The sequence below is a fragment of the Ischnura elegans genome, chromosome 1 (assembly GCF_921293095.1).
Source record: "Ischnura elegans chromosome 1, ioIscEleg1.1, whole genome shotgun sequence".
Lineage (NCBI taxonomy): Eukaryota > Metazoa > Arthropoda > Insecta > Odonata > Coenagrionidae > Ischnura > Ischnura elegans.
In genome coordinates, this window is record NC_060246.1 from 2254781 (window position 1) to 2274102 (window position 19322).

Below are 19322 nucleotides of genomic sequence, written 5' to 3' on the forward strand. Positions count from 1 at the left end.
TTAAATTTTATGGATTGTTAGACTCATGAGCCACTCATTCAGTTATTGGTAAATCAGGTTGGAAATCTTTGTCCAAACTTAAGCTGTCTCTTGAAAAACCCACATACTCTAGTATTCAAGTTGCAAATGGGAATAAATGTCAGGTAAAAGGAATAGTGAGCTTACCTGTAGAAGTAGAGGATATTACCAGAATATGCGAGTTTTTAGTGGTACCAGATATCACTTATGATTTCATTCTTGGTGTTGATTTTTGGTGGATTATGGGCTTACAACCAAATTTATTAAAGGGTACTTGTAAACTGGAAACACCAATCAGTGTTAATTCTGTGGAGTCAGTAATCTCTAAGCGCAAGCTAAATGAAAATCAAAAGAGTCAATTAGAGAAATTGATGAGAGATTATCGAGAAACTATAGGTAGAAGGGGGATAGGTTGTACCAATTTAGTGGAACATGTAATTGATACAGGTGATTCGCCTCCAATTAAACGGCGTTATTACTCATATTCTCCCAAATTATTGGAAATATTGCATAAGGGCATAGAAGAACTATTAGACCAAGACATAGTAGAAGTTTCAAATAGTGCATGGGCATCTCCTGTGCTATTGATTAAGAAACCAGATGACTCCTATAGATGGGTTGTAGACCTAAGAGAGGTGAACAAAGTATCTAAACCAGATGCTTACCCTCTGCCAAAGGTAGAGGATATTCTTGTTCAGTTGCGAAACACTAGGTACTTGAGTTCATTGGATATAAAGTCCGCATTTTTTCAAATTCCCTTAGAAAAGAAAAGTCGAGAAAAGACTGCATTTGTAATTCCAGGGAAAGGCCTTTTTCAATTTAAAAGAATGCCTCAAGGTTTGAATACAAGTCCTGCTACTTGGCAGCGTCTCATAGACAAGGTGATAGGGGAAGATTTAAAACCCTTTGTGTTTTGTTACTTAGATGATATAATAGTAGTGTCCAATTCATTTGAACACCATTTAGAATTCCTCTATAAGATACTCGATCGTTTAGATAAAGCTAACTTGACACTGAATTTAAATAAGTGTTGTTTTTGTAGAAATGAGTTAAAATATTTAGGTTACTTGGTAAACGAAAAGGGACTTCAAGTAGATCCAGATAAAGTTAAGGCAATAGCTGGATTTCTTCGCCCAACCAATGTCACTGAGCTTAAGAGGTTTATAGGGCTCGCTTCTTGGTATCGAAAATTTATTCAGAATTTCTCTAGCATCATGCAGCCTTTGAATGCTTTAACTTCCAAAAAGAATAAGTATGATTGGACAGAGGAATGTGAGCATTCTTTTAAAGTTATTAAGGAGAAATTAATATCTGCTCCTATTTTAACATGTCCTGATTTTTCAAAAGAATTTGAATTACATTGTGATGCTAGCAATCAAGGTCTAGGAGCAGTCTTGTACCAAGAAGATAAGGTGATAACTTTTATTAGTAGGGGCACCTCTAAAGCAGAAAAGAAATATTGTACTACTGAACTTGAATGCTTAGCTGTATTGTGGGCTATTGAAAAGCTGAGAGGATATCCTGAGGGCTATGAGTTCACTGTGGTAACAGACCATGCTAGTTTAGTTTGGTTAAATAATTTAAAAGACCCCAGAGGGAGATTGGGTCGTTGGGCTGTCAGAATGCAGCAATACAGATTTAAGATTGTGCATAGAAAAGGGAAGGAACATACTGTTCCAGACGCTTTATCTAGAAACCCATTACCGAATGATGGGATAAGTTTAAACTTAATTACAGTCATGGGAGAGAGCCAAGATATTTGGTATGAGAGTCTGAGAAAAGGAATAATAGATAAACCTGAGTCATATCCAAAATTTAAGGTCCAAGATTATCAGATCTATAAATATATTGATCCAGGTTGGAACCAATCTCATCAGTGGGTTAGAATCATCCCTAAGGATTTGCGGAAAGAAGTAATGATAGAATGCCATGATGATCCGGCAGCAGGGCATTATGGGTGTCTGAAAACAGTTAGTAGACTAAGAAAATTATATTATTGGCCTAAGATGAAGGCAGATGTTGTCAAATATATTAAAAGTTGTGATATTTGTAATCAATACAAGGCTACTCAGAATGCACCATTGGGATTCATGGGAGATCAAAGACTTGTTACAAAACCTTTTCAGATAGTATCATCTGACATTATCGGGCCTTTGCCTAAGTCAATTAATGGATTCATGTATTTAGTAGTGACCTGTTGTATGTTTTCAAAATATGTAATAATGAAACCGATGAGAAAGGCAACCGCCGACAATGTTAGAAACCATTTAGAGGATGATGTGTTCTTGAAATTTGGGGCTCCCCATACTTTACTTTGTGACAATGGTGTGCAATATAAGAGTAATAAGGTTAAAGAATTATGTGAGAAGTATGGTGTAAAAATTATGTATAATTTTTATTACCATCCCCAGAGCAATCCCACAGAACGAGTTAATAGGGTAATAAAAACCATGATAGCTGCATATGTTGGCAACAATCATCGCCATTGGGATAAAAATTTATCTAAAATTAATTATGCCATAAATTCTGCCGATCATGAGGTGACCGGATGTAGTCCTCATAAACTAGTATTTGGGGAAGAGATTTTCTTAAATGGGACATTAAGGAAAATACAAATTAATGGAAGAGAGATTCCAGATTTTCAAAATCGTAGAAAACATTTAGAACACCTAGAGAAGGTCAAGGAAATAAGGAAGGAAGTTGTCGAGCGATTACAGCAAGCTTATAAAAAGAATTCCCATTACTATAACCTGCGGAGGAGAGATGTGAATATAGAGCCCGGACAGAAAGTTTTAAGGAGAAACTTTGTACAATCCAATGCTGCTAATTACTTTTCTTCCAAATTAGCACCAAAATATTTAGGTCCTTATCTAGTCCACTCTAAAGTAGGAAATAAGGCTTACCTTCTCCAGGATGAACAGGGACTAACAGATGGTCCCTGGCATATAAAAGACTTAAAGCTGGTGTAATACAAAAATTTTTCCAGGGAAAAATTTTTATTTAGGAAGGGGGGGAAGTGTAACGTTCACCCTGAAAACTCCACTGGGCTTGCCTTAACCGGCCGGTTCCACGGTGACTCACTCTCCCATTTCCCCGTTTTCCCTTCGCTGGGTGTGCGGAGTCATGGTTCAGGCAACCACCCCTCCCCTTCCCAAATAATCCTTCCCCTACCTACACACCCACCTCCCACCAAAACCCCCCTCCCCTCCTGGATAGGTCGGTGGGCTGGCCGGGAGAGCCCAGGTAACGAGGCGTCAGCCAGGAGGCGAGCCTAGGTGAGAGAGGCGAGCGAATATGCGTATGTGAGGACGGGGAGACGGACAGAGAGAGAGAGAGTAGACAGGAGACCGGTCGACAGTGGTCGACTCAGAGAGTGTCCAGCCTACGCATAGAGATAGCGCCCGAAGGATATTAAGCCGTATCTCCCGACGCTCTTCGGGCAAGTACTCTGGGGCTGTGGACACCACTCAGGTGATTTCCTGGATATACGTAGCTGAGATTCGGCTGCCTTTGGCAGATATGAGCCGAGATCCAGCATTCTCCTGTCTCAGAGATCCGGCTGCCTTTTGGCAGATATGAGCCGAGATCCAGCATTCTCCTGTCTCGAATCTTCAAATTTGGTACCAGAAGAAAAGACAATATTCTCATGGTATCTTGTATGTATGTCGCACTGTAATTTATTGGTATTTGTTTAAAAGGAAATCTTTATGTTTGTTAAATTCAGCAATAAATTAATTGCCATGTTAAGTGTGACAATTGTGTGAAGCCTCCCTTCAGTGCTGTCCATAGGAAGGCAACTTTGGTTGCCTGGCGCCCATAAAATTGAAATTCCTATGAGGTCAGCCCACGACTCAAGAGATCGGAGCCTGCCGAGAGCTGCCGGGTATTAGCTATGGTAGGCGGTCCCATCGGATCATAGGCCGAGGGAAGGCGTGACATAATATAATATTTAATTATGAATTCAAGGATAAAAGTTATCTTTTCTTTCTCCCTCAAACATTCTCCTATTGTATGGTGACATCAAAAAGGAAAAACCCGTGTAGAAGGACCCTTTACATACCTTTGCCTTTAAAGGCCTTGCGTGGTCATTAAACGCCACTATCCGCGCGACCCTCCTCTGCGAGGGTTGAAAAGGGAGGGTAGCTAGTGGTAGGGACAAAGAATATAGGTCGTTGCCTTCCCCAGAAGCTGTTTACTTCTCTCTTTATTTCGCATGCCAACTGAATCTCTTAACAATACTTCAATATCCGAAGCATACTTCGTGAACGTAGAATGGTACGGACAAAAATCTAATCCTTACCATCTTCACTAGAGTAATGCGTTAACCGGTTAATCTATTGATCCATTATCTTGGTAATAGTGTTTAAAGTCAATGCTTACTATGTGTCATGCTTCAAATGGTGATTTTTAAGAAGCAATTCTGAAAAAAAAAACTGATAAATCGCCCGCAGTTACCGAGCCTCTGAGTCCCGCGTGGCGTAGCTCTCACTTGACGCGCGATCGAAAAATCGCTCTCATTTTCGTGGTCGCAAACATTTTTCCAAGATTTCTTCGCAGTATTCTTAATAAATGTCTACTTCACACTGTGATGTAAATTTCCCGATTACCATATTTCGTAAACGGAAGATAATATCTACTATATTTGAAATTTCACGCGAAAAATGGGTACGCCATTTTGTGTTGTAAAACCATGTAAATGTAAACCAAAATCTTCAAAAATCATGAACAATATGGCCAAAGCATTTGCTCAAAGGAATTTAGTGTTTTTTATTCCATAAATATCATACAACTGCAACACCACCTGCATAAGTTCAAAGATTTTCGGAGAAAAGCGAGTTCGCCCGAGTTTTTGGAAATTGGTCATGTTTGAGCTGCTGCATCTCAACAACGGATCAAAATTATGAAAAATGGCATACAAGTCCATAATTAACCATCATTTGTGAGTATTTGTGCCAAGTTTTAGGTCCCTATCTCAATAAAAGCCATTTGGGACTTTTGTCCGGCTTTTTCCGATTTCAGACCACTGTACGGCGCACAGTGGGCCAAAACCGAAAAAAACTGGCCGAAGTCGAAAAATGAAGTTAGCGCAAATCAACCAAAAACAGTTGATATTTATTATTAAGCATTTACTCTTTAAGATAGGGTGCCATACAGAGCATAGAATGTGTTAATATAATTTTTACAGCTGGTCAAAGTAGAGCATGTCAGAGAGACTTTAGTGACCTGATTTTTTCCGTTGAAAATAGCTAAATTTGTGGCTTCATTACAGAGTCGTTGTTAAGAATATTGGTTTCAAAGTATTTTTATCCATAACATTGATCTTTATTAAATGAATGGAGAGAGTTTTTGTTTGATTTTACTTGCTAATTAATATTTTTATAATTTTTCAAAAACTGTGTTGATTTTCCATGAAATTTTATGTTTAACGGTAATTATCGTTTATATGTACATCAGGCTACACAGAGTTATTTATACTGTGAGATAGAAAAAAGCATGTAGAACAATTTACAGAATGCAGTTTTTGCGATAACTTGCGATCCTAATTTTAACAACCATATTTATGTGAATCCACCCCGGCCACTCGGACCACTGTGGCGGCCACGAAACGGCGGCGGGACTAAGCGAGGAAAGGATATGATATCCGTGCATAAAGACGACGGAATGCCTGTTCAATGACATAAGTCACTTGAATACATATTTTATGAATACTAATAACCTTGATTTTTGCATATTATACTATAAATGGCTAAATTCAACGTACATCTTGGCGCAGATAACAGTTTCTTGCTAAATTGGTGACTGGCAATTCTACGATTAGGAGGTAATTGGGAGGTTTCTCAGCAGAGTTATGGGCTAAAATCTTTGAAAAGATTTTTCCAGAATTTCGGATTTCCCTCAAGCATCATGAGCAGGCTGTGGTCGAGGGGTTTAGGGAAGGTCATGCACATGCAGCGGCAGGCGCCCGCGCCGGCTGGTTGAGGATTTGCGACCCTCCGTACTTACTGGCCCGGCAATTCTGGTTTTACAACCTTGCTGGTAATGACTCTTTTCTACTTCCCCTAATTCTATGGTAGCTATCCCAAGTTATGCTTTTTACACGTTTTCGCCTCTTGCCGACCCTTTCCGCCACTTGTTCTGACAAATGGAATTCTCAGTTAGTGTCCCTAGGGGTTTTCCGGTTGTTTTTGCCCACCACATGCATCAGTTGTCCTAGAGAGTGTCGAGTGAACATCCACTGTAAGTGACTGTGCTGTGTGATAACACTGGATTGATCTGTCAACGTTAGAAGCACTTCAAAGGAGGATATAGTTGTACCTGGGAAGCAAAGCCTCCTTGCACCCGCCTCCGTTTCGTTGTGACTACAATAAGTGTACTCCTCATCCATCGAAAACGATTTTACTCTCCATTGTGGTGAGAAGAGTGCTAATGGTAAGCAAAATGTTCATTTTTAAAATGGATTCCTCGTTAGAGTCCGCATTTTTTTTTTGCTACCCATGTATGACTGATGATAGTTGGGTTGTCGATGGAACTGATTACCTGATATTTTTTTATTTCATATAGTAGTGTTTGATACTAAATTTGATATAAACCATGGAGAGTAGAGAAGTGACGCGGTTACAGCTTCATGACAAAATTGTGGAGAGAAAAAAAGTACCACGGCACGTGAGATAAAAAATGTTGTGATAGATTTTTTGATTGAAAAATATCGATTGAATGCTAATTTAAAAGGTATTTTGACGAAGTGCCTACAAGCATACTTTTTCGCAAGATATTTTGAGAAATGGAAGAAGGCGCAGCGAAGGGAAAGCTACTTTAGAGCTAATAATAGCAAATGGCTAGAGGAAGAAATCAAATTCCCTGAAGTAGTGTACAAATATCTTCCTGCTACCTACGGTGCGTTCATTAAAATGTTTAATAAATAGTTTTTTTGAGATAGAATCACTTTTCTATGTCACTAATTCGTATTTTTACAGATTCACCGCAGGACACCGTGTTTGGTAGACCTGCATTACACTTTGAAGTTTCTAGTGAAAGATCAAAACTAAGGAAAACGGAGCAGCTAAGAGCTGTTACATCAGTAAAGGAGTTATCATTCGCCGCGTCCATGAAATTCCGCGAGCGAGGAGAGGAATCAACTGCCAAAGTAATTAGAGAAGTGACAATGACGACTCCCACAAGAGCTACTAGAATGCTTTCCAAATGGAGGAAAAAGGACCATTCTCAGAGGGAAATGACACCAGAAACGGCACTTTCCCTTTTTATTTCAGTGAATATGGCAAAATTCCAGTACAACCTCATCCGGCATGTGTCAAAAAATCACGGGCATAAGTTGTTTCCCAGCTACAATCAGGTGTTTTCCGCAAAAAAATCAACTTATCCAAATGGAATACATATCAGCGAGGAAACGTGTGAGGTGGGCACATAAGAGTTACTTCATTACTATGACAAATGATTCTATGGAACATATCGCCATTCCACATGAATGCACGTTGATCTGCAAGTACGGCTTCGACGGCAGTGCGGGGCATTCTCAATATAAGCAAAAATGGACGAGGGATGAACTGAATGATGAATATTTATTTGCAAGTTCATTGGTTCCTCTCCATTTGAAAAGCAATATTTCTGGTAAGAGAAATTATTTCTTTAAATAATGTAGTCTGCTCTATCGGATAAACCTCCTTCATGAAAGACTTTATTCCAGGAAATTTTTTGTGGTCCAATCCCTGCCCTTCATCGGTAAGATATTGCCGACCGATTCGTCTTCAATGGGCTAATGAAAGTAAAAAGCTTTCAATTGAGGAAGAAAAGTATATAGAAAGGCAAATAAAGACGCTTAAGAATCTAGAGATTGAAAAATGTTCAGTAAAATTTTGTATGGTACTCACAATGATAGACGGAAAGGTTAGTACGAGTAATAGACCTCTATCATTGACATCATTTTGTTTTTCTCTTGTGGCCTGGTTTGAGTGTACTACAGGAGCTCATGATTATCTATTTTAGGTGTGCAATGCTCTTACTAATGCCAGTTCAATGAAGTGTTATATTTGTGGGGCAAGGATATCCGAAATGAACAATCTGGAGAACTTGAGGACTACAATCAGTACCTTAAGATTTTCATTTGGCTTATCCCCTCTCCATTGCTATATTCGGTGCTTGGAGTGTCTTTAACGCATATCCTATCGCTTGGACATAAAGCAGTGGAAAGTGAGTGTATTTTAAACCTACGTGAAGCTTTTATTGCTTGTAATACATTAGTAATGTGTCTGTCCGTGTATTTTAATTCTGATTTCATTTTGAAACTTCATATTTAAGGCAAAGGTTAGTGATGGGAGTAAACAGAAAATGCAGGCTAGGAGAGAAAGGATTCAGAGGTTATTTAAAAAAAATGGGCCTGATAATACATGTACCAAAACCAGGATACGGCACCACAAACGATGGTAACACAGCTAGACGCTTCTTTTCGAACCCAAAATTATCAGCAAAAATTACCGGTAAGAGAGTCTGACGACAGCTACAAAATTTGAAAATCTTCGGTGCTGAAATTAAGAGAGATGTTTTAGTCAATTAAATATTTTTCAGGACTACATGAACAACTGATTTCAAGGCTTTCAAATATTTTGAAAGCAATCTCAAGCTGTCGAGCACTCAAACACAGTGAGTTCAGAAAATACTGTCTAGCGACAGCAAAATTGTATGTGAAAAAATACCCTTGGTATTATATGCCGCCAACGGTGCACAAGCTTTAATTTCATGGTGCAGGTATATCCAAGGAAGCTATTCTACCCATCGGGCAGCTTTCAGAAGATGCCTTGGAATCGAGAAATAAAGATATTAGGAAATTCCGGCAACACAATACGCGGAAGATATCAAGAGAGGCGACTAATGAAGATTTATTTCGGAGGTTGCTGCTCACCTCTGATCCCTTGATATCTTCGATTTCATTTCGCAATAGTAAATTGAAGGAAGATTTAGATCCAGAAGTGAAAAAACTTATTGACAACGGGAATGATGAATATGAAGATGAGAGTGATGACGAGTCATCAGAGGATGAGTGACCACTTTTATTTTATGTATTAATTGATTAAAAATATTGATTCAAGTTTTTGACAATGAAATTATTGGCTAATATTTATTCAATATTCAAATTATAAATTATCATGGTCTCTGTCACTGGTTAAAATTTATGTTGCATTGCACTCAACTACTAATTATATGCGGTGCCTTTATGGTATGTACCCTTTCATGACGGTTTTACCCTTGAGCCTTCGCGCGGAGGCCGCGTGCAAACGGTAAGAAACCTAACGGTTCGCGCGCTCCCCAAGCCCTTTTCACTCGTCGGCTGCCCATTTGTGCACCCAAATTTGTTCTTTTACTTTGAAAACGTGCAAATATTTCCAGTAGAGAAATTTAGTTTTCCCGAAATAAGCCGCCTATGCGATTGGCTCGCTCATTTCTAGCCGAGTCAGTCTCCTTTCAGTATTCCTAGTCGAATTGCCGAATGACGTTCACAGAGTAGTTGCTCAGTTATGGATACAACGAAAGTGACTAGTCAAGATTTACATAATGTGGTCTTGGCAAATAGAGAGGGGACTATTCACAAAGTTTTTATACATGGAGCGGGAATTGTGAAACATTACATTCTTCCTATAGGACAGCTTTCCGAGGAGACATTGGGAGCCCGACACGAGGAAGTTAGAAGACCATAACATATCGGGAAAAACATACCAGAAAAGTTTGTTTTTGGACTCAAAATTTACCTTATGCACAACTATTTGACAGCTTCAACGGCAGAAAAATTCTGTTTTTCCCTTGATATTTCCATAGCAGAAGGTAGGCATGCCCCTGTAGAGTTTGCTTCCCGTATCACATTCGCCTATTTTAATTGTTATCGCCCTTCTAAACAATATTGTGGCCTAAATAATCCTAAATAAGTTGTATTTTTACAATACACAATTTGTAAAAAGTTTCGTTAATTTTCCAATTCTTTGGACTCTAGCGACTTTTGGCCAGCTTTTTTTGATTCTAGCCCACTGTGCGGAGTCTGTGATCCGTCGGCGGAGAAAGCAAGAGATGTCTGTGGAGCTGGAAGACAAGGCGTTGCACTCGGGGCCAAGATTTCCGGGAGAAAGGGTGGAGAAAAGGGGGGGGGGATTGGAAGGCACTCGACTTGTCGCCAGGGACGACCTTGAGGAGCGCACAATAGTAGCTGCCGCACACCCCCCCGAGTCCACCATAGGGAGCAGATGCTTCGCGCAACGAACTCCAGACCAAGGGTCATAAACACGCTGCCCGGCGGATAAATATTTGCGGCCCTTAAGAGTTAAAGAAAATATTATGTAGTCACACAGAATATAAAATGTATATCGACACACTCGTCAAAAATTAAAAAATGCCAAAAATCGACAAATTCATTGATTAAAATTTTTAACCAATAATTAATATTGCACGTTGAAATTGCACGTTTTTATTTATTTCAATGATGTTAATTGGATTAATATGGCCCTCCATACGCTGTGAAATCGATTTTTTACCCTTGAATTAAAAAAGGTTGACGATCACTGCCCTAGACGAAGATTACATGAGGCTTCATCCTGGGCGTTTGTGTTTCTTGGCCTCGCACTGCCCGTTATAAAAGCTTTAAGATGCCCACTGCCGGCGCCATGTAAAGCCGATTAGTTTTTAAGTTTAATTTTAGAACTATAAAACCTTAGGGAAATTCATCATCAGGTAATTAATTTTTATTCTTCCTAATTTTAAGAGTGCAATGCACACGCTCACTAGAAGACTTTCTTTCCTTTTCTCCTTCACTTACACTGGAAAGGTAAATACTGGTCCCTTACACGCTTGAAAAGTCATGTCCCGTATGTCGAGATTTATTCTCCAATGCAAATTAAAGACTAATTCTCCAATGCTAATTAAGTGCCAAGGGCACGCTCCAAAATGCTGAAAATGTGGTCTGAAGACGCACAAAGGCAGCAAGCTAAATGCAAGGGCCAAAAGCCCAGTCAATGAGGGAACGAACGAACGCATTAAAATATATAACGGGGAATGTTTACCATGCAAAATTCAATAAAATTTTGCATGGTAAACAATATTTGCATAATCATTAGGTGTATATATTGATATTACGACTTGCACTAGTCTCTTTCAGGGAAGAGGGATTATTATTATTATCTACCAGCTTCAAAAATAAACAAAAACAGTAGCAGTTTTTCTTCAAGAGCCTTAAATGCTCAGAATGGTAGGGTGAAATGGGTAAAGAGAACGCAACATACCCGCAAAACTGCTAGTATTTGGTGAGTTTTGACCTATCAATAGTTTGAAACTTGAATATCATGAGGCAATTTTCAGGAATGTATAACCAGTAACTGCCTGTTCTTAATATTTATCCTGAGTACGGAAATTTAACATCGAAAAAAATTTAGCAGCTTACGAGGAAGAAATTTTTCCATCGTTTCAACAGCGATCATACAGCGTCAAACCATATCAGGTATTTAATTACTGCAATTTTTTATTTTTATTTCCACGAACTAGGGTCGGTGCCAATTTGATTTTGTTGTAGGCACGTGACTCTTAAAATAGGAAATTACAGTTTCTCCACCTTAGTGCCTTTGAGGGAATAAATATCAGCTCATCATCAGTAAAAGCAAGGAAAATTGCCGCACAACCATGGAGACACAGTGATCATAATACCCACACGAAAATGTTATTAATTGTTTTAAAAAAAAGTCGGTAAGTTTTTAATGACACCCCAGATTAAAGCCTTGCCACTCCAGTAAAAACAAAACACACAAGAATAAGTTTTTCGGTGGCACCTCCAATTCGACGGAGTCCACTTGCTTAACAACGTGAAGACTACCGACCTCAGAGCGTCCACCACGCGCCTCCTTGCCGAAAGCAATCTTGTCGTAAGTCTAGCAAGTTAAGTAAGCGAAACTGTGAGGAAGAAGGAAATGGGTCCAGTTCAAAGGCGACGCGTGACTGAAATGCGGAAAGATATCACGATTGCAATTGCCACGATGAGCTTATCGCGAAAGGAATGGAGACCGATCACCATGGTCAACTGATTACACGAATTTCGTTCTCTTTTTTATCATTTATCCGCCTTACCACCGAAAACCGCACTAATTTGGCTCTTAAAATCGGGGTTTTTGAATGAGTTGACAGTTAAACATGCACGAATATCCACGTCCTGTGTAAGAGCAACCCATGTCGGCGGTAGGCGAACCCGCGACCTCCTCTGTGACAGGCGAGGACTTCATCAAGGCCAGCAAATATTAAAATTTTAGAATTAATTTTTCTAATAAATAATTTCTCATCTAATATAATAAAAAATTACGTAAAAATAAGTAAGGTTAATAGAGGTGAACTTGTGCCCTATTCAACTGAAGAGTATGGTTTATCACATACCAAGAACTACATTGCGTTTCTTTCCGCAGACTACGAAAATCGGATTTGCTAGTTGATACACACTTATCATATTTTAGCCTTTGAACGCCCCAAAATTAAAAACAAATGCGATGCAACGCGATCTAGAAGAAGGAACAGATTTCCCTGAAAAGAATTCGTGAAATTCACTAGCCTTGCAGCTTATTGATCTGTGTTGAGTTCTACGCTCACCTATCGAAACTAACTTCCGTTTCGCAACAGTGCTGAGAGATAGTTTATTGCCAAAATGCTCACATTTTAACTTATTCCGGCAGATCTTGCCATAAAAAATTCGCTATGAGCTGAAAAGGAATAAATGTTACCATTAATATAGTTTATGGAGAATATATCCCTCCAATCTGAGAAACCATGCAGTCATTTTAATCGTGCTGAGACCCTTACTAATTAGTGGTTTCCCTTTCCCTCAACCGTCACCCACTCCCACCCCCGCCTATGCTCACAAACGTTGGAAATTTTGTACTCGGTTAATGTCCTTTGTATCCTTTCCTCTCTCCCCTACCTCTTGATTACCCCCCACCCACTACTCTGGTTTATATATAGGAAGAATCTTCATTGTACTCATCGCCGGATGATGACGCAGTGCGTCGAAACCATGGTCGCGTGTTAATAAATATGTGGAAAAACAAAGTAAAAAATTTTTCATTCATCATGAGCAACTTCCATAAAGTAACGCCTCAGACTATCAACTTGATATAGAGGTTAACTGCGAGATGAGCAAGTTCTCTCGTCGAAAAAGCTGTCACGGATAAAAAGCGGCGGTGTTCTGAGTGGGTATTCGGCTACCTTTGGGTAAGGTAGACCATTTAAATGATACCGAAACCTGTTAAGATACCGTTACTTGGCGACTGGGAGCCGCCAACAATTATGCCTCTCATCACCCGGGGGAGAGGGCAGCAGCTCTTCTTCACATGTGCGAAGGTGGAGACCATACTGGTCGGTACAGCGACACACATTTCACTACGGGCGTGGTAACATTTACTTTAACGGCTATAGTACTGCCATGTGGAAGGCAAGGGGAAACCACCACATTATCATCCCGAGGAGTCGCAGCTACTCCAACTCAATTTATATAATGACACGATGGAATTCTCTCGGGTTAAATCGGAGGTAAACTAGTCCCCCATTCGGATCTCCGAGCGGGGACTACTCGAGAGGGTACATCGGTCAAAGGTGATAGAATAGTACGGATAGGAACATGGAACGTCAGATCACTTCGTACCTGCGGTAGGCTAGAGAACTAAAGGGTGGAGATACGAAGAATGAACCTCAACGCATTAGGCATCAGCGAAATTTTGGAGTGGAAGCTACATAATGATACACGCATGATCACTAAATAGTAATGTTGGAGTAGGGATAATGCTTAGAAAAATTGCCGATGTGCGTGTTAAAAGCTACCTGCAGTTTAATGAAAGGATAGTAATGATGAAGATAGATACTAAACCCGTAGCTACTGTAGTCGTGCAGGTTTACAAGCCTATATCAGAATATGAACTAGTACTCCAATCTACTTATACAGCTACTCCACTCAATTTATATAATGACACGATGGTATTCTCTCGGGTTAAATATTCCGGAGGTAAACTAGTCCCCCATTCGGATCTCCGGGCGGAGACTACTCGAGAGGGTACATCGGTCAAACGAGATAGAAAGTTACGGATAGGAACATGGAACGTCAGATCACTTCGTACCTGCGGTAAGCTAGAGAACTTGAAGGTGGAGATGCGAAGAATGAACCTCGATGTATTAGGGATCAGCGAAATGAAATGGCCCCAGGAAGGAGACTTTTGGAGCGGAAGCTACAGAATTATACACACAGGATCGCTAAATGGTAATTCTAGAGTAGGCATAATGCTTAGAAAGAGTGCCGGGATGCGTGTTAAAAGCTACCTGCAGTTTAATGAAAGGATAGTAATGATGAAGATAGATACTAAACACGTAGCTACTGTAGTCGTGCAGGTTTACAAGCCTACATCAGAATATGAAGATGAAGAAGTATAAGATGTCTACCAAGATATAGCGGAAGTTAACAAGCGGGTAAGAGGGGGAGAAAATCTAATTATTTTAGGTGACAGGAACGCCGTCGTCGGCGAAGGTCAAGACCGAATAATAACTGGGAAATATGGGTTAGCTAACCGAAATGAAAGAGGAGAAAGGCTACTGGAATTCTTCACGGAGCACAGGCTAGTCGTTGCCAACACTTTATTCGAAAATCCGCTGCTAATAAATATTACGGTCTAGACGATTCTGTTACTCGTAACGCCGTAAGGTTATATTTTCCCACGCCATATCCAAAGAATTTCGAGACGTATTCATAAACGCGGCATTATAAACACCTTTCTTAATATAATATGCAGGGGAACAAAATAAAAAAATGCGAAAGCCTGCCCCGGTCTCCCCTACCTACTAAGCAGAGTTTAAACTAATTTTAACATTTTATGCAAAAAAAACTCCATTTGCCAAAGAAATATGTGGTAAATTCACGATTTTTCAAATTTTCATTTTCTTTTATGACGGATAATAATTTTGTTCTTATATTTTGGGGGGCTCCGGACCCCCCGGACCTCCCCTGGCTACGCCACTGCCCCGCGTTACCTGATGTCTGCTCCGTGTGAATTCGTTTAGTGTAGTTTACGAAATCTCACCCGGGGAAATTCGGGGGAACTGTAACGTGTAAAATGGCTAAGAGTAAGAATGCTAATAGCAGCGTCGGAAAAAATAAAACTTCCAGGGCAGGGCATATTCCAATGGAATATGCCCTGGATCCAAATCAGACACATATGAATAAAATTTTGTATTATTGGCAACCACACTTTATTTATTTTTTTAAATTGTATTCCCAAACCACCGAATACAGCTCACCTAGGCCATGTTATATCAGGGTATTCGACAAATCTAACAATTAAACGTACACGAACAACCATGCCCTGAATAGGGGAAACTTACACACGCGGGACTCGAACGTAAGACCTTATGTTCGGCAGTCGTGGACAATACCCGGCCGCCACCGATGCCGGCACTTCAGGAGTCCATTTATTTTTCAATGAAAATGGCAATTGCACCGAGTATTATCACACTTATCTGTATCAAAAAATTTTTTCCTTAACTTTCTCTAACACCATTAATGATAAAATACTGCTCAGTGTATAGATCAAATGTATACGATGCAATAAGGCATTTATCTAACGTTTCAGTTTATTTAAAAATATCATCAGGGCTCAGAACTGTTCAATCACTTCGATTCCCAATTGGGGATACAGCAGCCCACTGAAAGGGCGTAGCGTCGACGTAGCCAACATAAGAAGAAACTAAATGCCGGGCACCGGCACACTTGATGGAAAATTCCTTCCTCGTAACACTTTTCTAACCACATTGTCTTGCGACGGTACACATTAATAATAAGAAAATACATAATATAACCAATCCAACTAATATAACCAGCTAATTTAGGAATATCAAGTTCCCGAAGGCGAGGAATTTTCTTAATTGCTAAATTCGAGCGTGAAAGCGTGTGATATGGCGTCAGTCGCACAGTTGATGCTTGTCTATTTTCACGCCGAGGTACGGTAAGACCTCTACAGGAGTTGAAACAAATTTGATTATGATTTTCGGCTGTTTAGGCTGATGCCCACGTCATCAACCAGGAATTTCACTATATCAAACACTAAGGTCCTTGGAGTATGCTGGTCGCAGGTGAAGACAATTAACCAGTCGTCTAAATAAGGTACGAGGACAGTCTGGAACCAGGAATATACTTCGTGGCCACCGCTCGCGCCCACCGCTGCATGGTAGCAGGAGCAAGACAGTGGCCCATGGCCTTGTAAAACCGAAGTATTTATCATTGCACGCATTTCCATAAAACCGCCAGTGGCCTGCACGAACAGAGCGCTGGTAAAATGCGTCTTAGAGGTCGAGCTCGCAGACAAAGGCGTTTAACTGAATTATGCTGACCGCCTGGGTGGCGTATTTCAGGCGGGATTTTGGCCTATAATAAAATTCGGTCCATGGACTCAAGTCGTGAATTGAACGGCAACCACCAGAGGACTTAGGGATTAAATTCGCTTTAAACCCACACTTCGGTATTTCACGTATCAAAATTCTGCGGGACACCATTGATTCTAGAACTGAAATTAACTCTTCTGAGGGCGTTGATCTTAAGAAAACAAAGAGTATTTGTGGGTTTTGGGATGTTTGCACCGGACAATACCAAATCAAGCACTGATTCATCGCCATTTGGGTATATCTTCACCCTGGGTAAATTTCGAATTCAACACTCACCGCCAGCTGTTGTTACGGAGGGCGAGCCAGTAGCTCCTCCAGCGGAAGGGTGTCTGGTCCGTCGACAGGAGCTACGTATCCGAATCCGGGTCCCCGGAAACGGTGTCCTCCGGGGCGTCAACGTGATAAGGGTCCACGGGTGATCCACTGCGCTGAGTTGAGAATGAAGCAGTGTCCTCGTCGTCACTGTTGTATATGAGAAATCACGAATTAGAGACGGATTATATTTAGAGTTAGCATTTTTTAAGTCAGTGGTCGTAGGCCTGTTCTCATTCTACACAGATTGACTGTTACACAATAATGTTTCATAATTTCTTTGCTACCTTATTATGTTCCTAGATATATTTTTAAGCCATAACTATGTATACATGCTTAAAACGTGTACAAAATCAATTTCATATTCGTAATATAATATATTAAAATATCCCCCCTAATTACTGGACATAAGGAACAATTACTGTCTAATTTTCGCAAAAATTACAAGTTCTCGGAAAAATATAAGTTTTCTTTATATTTCAATATTATGTACGGAAAATGTGACGTCGAAAACTGTTATACTCCAAAATTCAAACAAATTACATGAAATTTAATAATTAACATCACCTTTGAAGCATTTGGCCCCAACGTGTGGTGGTCCTGTGGCACAACTTGGGATTCAGGGATGGGAAGGAGACCAGAGGAGTGGTCTCCGATATCAGCTCATGTTGTGTCAGAGGAATGCCGTGGCTGGACCTGGGGCCAGGGTCTGGAACTACGGTTGCAGCGCTGGCAGCGGCTAGATGTCTCTGACCATCCCCAGGGCCCTGGACTCAGTAATGGGATCAAGGGGGATAGGGAGCATGGAGGGTGGCTCTTCCGACGTAGGCGGCTGGACTCGCGTGTTGAGCAGGCTGGATGGAAAGGAGGACATGCGAGATCCCGATGGGGATGTCTTGGGGACAAAGGTCGGAGAAGGCGACTCTTTTCATGGTGAGCGAGAGCGGCTTCGTCAAATCCTGTGCTACCTTTATGACCCATGGTGGCTGAGAGTGTATTAGCCGCAAGTGCTGAAGACGCGAGCGTATGGTCAGTGTGAAATGACGTCCCCTCCCGTGCTAGCTTTCTGGACCATTGTGGCTGCGAGCGTATTACCCGCTAGTGGTAAAGGCGCGAGCTTGCTGCGAGCGTATCAGCCGCTAGTGCTGAAGACGCGAGCGTGTGGTCAGTGTGAAATGACGTCCCCTCCCGTGCTATCTTTCTAGACCATTGTGGCTGCGAGCGTATTACCCGCTAGTGGTAATGACGCGAGCTTGCTGCAAGCGTATCAGCCGCTAGTGCTGAAGACGCGAGCGTGTGGTCAGTGTGAAATGACGTCCCCTCCCGTGCTAGCTTTCTGGACCATTGTGGCTGCGAGCGTATTACCCGCTAGTGGTAAAGACGCGAGCGTGCTGCGAGCGTATCAGCCGCTAGTGCTGAAGACGCGAGCGTGTGGTCAGTGTGAAATGACGTCCCCTCCCGTGCTAGCTTTCTGGACCATTGTGGCTGCGAGCGTATTACCCGCTAGTGGTAAAGACGCGAGCGTGCTGCGAGCGTATCAGCCGCTAGTGCTGAAGACGCGAGCGTGTGGTCAGTGTGAAATGACGTCCCCTCCCGTGCTAGCTTTCTGGACCATTGTGGCTGCGAGCGTATTACCCGCTAGTGGTAAAGACGCGAGCTTGTTGCGAGCGTATCAGCCGCTAGTGCTGAAGACGCGAGCGTATGATCAGTGTGAAATTACCTCCCCTCCCGTGCTAGCTTTCTGGACCATTGTGGCTGCGAGCGTATTACCCGCTAGTGGTAAAGACGCGATCTTGCTGCGAGCGTATCAGCCGCTAGTGCTGAAGACGCGAGCGTGTGGTCAGTGTGAAATGACGTCCCCTCCCGTGCTAGCTTTCTGGACCATTGTGGCTGCGAGCGTATTACCCGCTAGTGGTAAAGACGCGAGCTTGCTGCGAGCGTATCAGCCGCTAGTGCTGAAGACGCGAGCGTGTGGTCAGTGTGAAATGACGTCCCCTCCCGTGCTAGCTTTCTGGACCATTGTGGCTGCGAGCGTATTACCCGCTAGTGGTAAAGACGCGAGCTTGCTGCGAGCGTATCAGCCGCTAGTGCTGAAGACGCGAGCGTGTGGTCAGTGTGAAATGACGTCCCCTCCCGTGCTAGCTTTCTGGACCATTGTGGCTGCGAGCGTATTACCCGCTAGTGGTAAAGACGCGAGCTTGCTGCGAGCGTATCAGCCGCTAGTGCTGAAGACGCGAGCGTATGGTCAGTGTGAAATGACGTCCCCTCCCGTGCTAGCTTTCTGGACCATTGTGGCTGCGAGCGTATTACCCGCTAGTGGTAAAGGCGCGAGCTTGCTGCGAGCGTATCAGCCGCTAGTGCTGAAGACGCGAGCGTGTGGTCAGTGTGAAATGACGTCCCCTCCCGTGCTATCTTTCTGGACCATTGTGGCTGCGAGCGTATTACCCGCTAGTGGTAATGACGCGAGCTTGCTGCAAGCGTATCAACCGCTAGTGCTGAAGACGCGAGCGTGTGGTCAGTGTGAAATGACGTCCCCTCCCGTG

The 19322-nt window shown here is 41.7% G+C and overlaps 2 long non-coding RNA genes across 3 annotated transcripts in view; one reads left to right on the forward strand and one right to left on the reverse strand.

Annotated features, from left to right (window-relative positions):
- Positions 1 to 17638, reverse strand: part of LOC124154601 — a 34610-nt gene extending 16972 nt beyond the window's left edge. The window contains exons 1-2 of the long non-coding RNA XR_006863970.1: positions 17347 to 17638; positions 16744 to 16929 (exon numbers count right to left, since the gene is read on the reverse strand). This is a non-coding gene — a long non-coding RNA (uncharacterized LOC124154601). The remainder of the gene's footprint in view (positions 1 to 16743; positions 16930 to 17346) is intronic.
- On the forward strand, positions 7481 to 9065 carry LOC124154595. 2 transcript variants are annotated; one of them, XR_006863968.1, is made up of 5 exons: positions 7481 to 7644; positions 7721 to 7920; positions 8020 to 8223; positions 8332 to 8510; positions 8599 to 9065. It is a non-coding gene; the product is annotated as an uncharacterized LOC124154595 (long non-coding RNA). The 2 variants fall into 2 exon arrangements; XR_006863967.1 differs by having other exon boundaries at positions 7481 to 7920.
- Positions 17639 to 19322: the final 1684 nt, after the last annotated feature.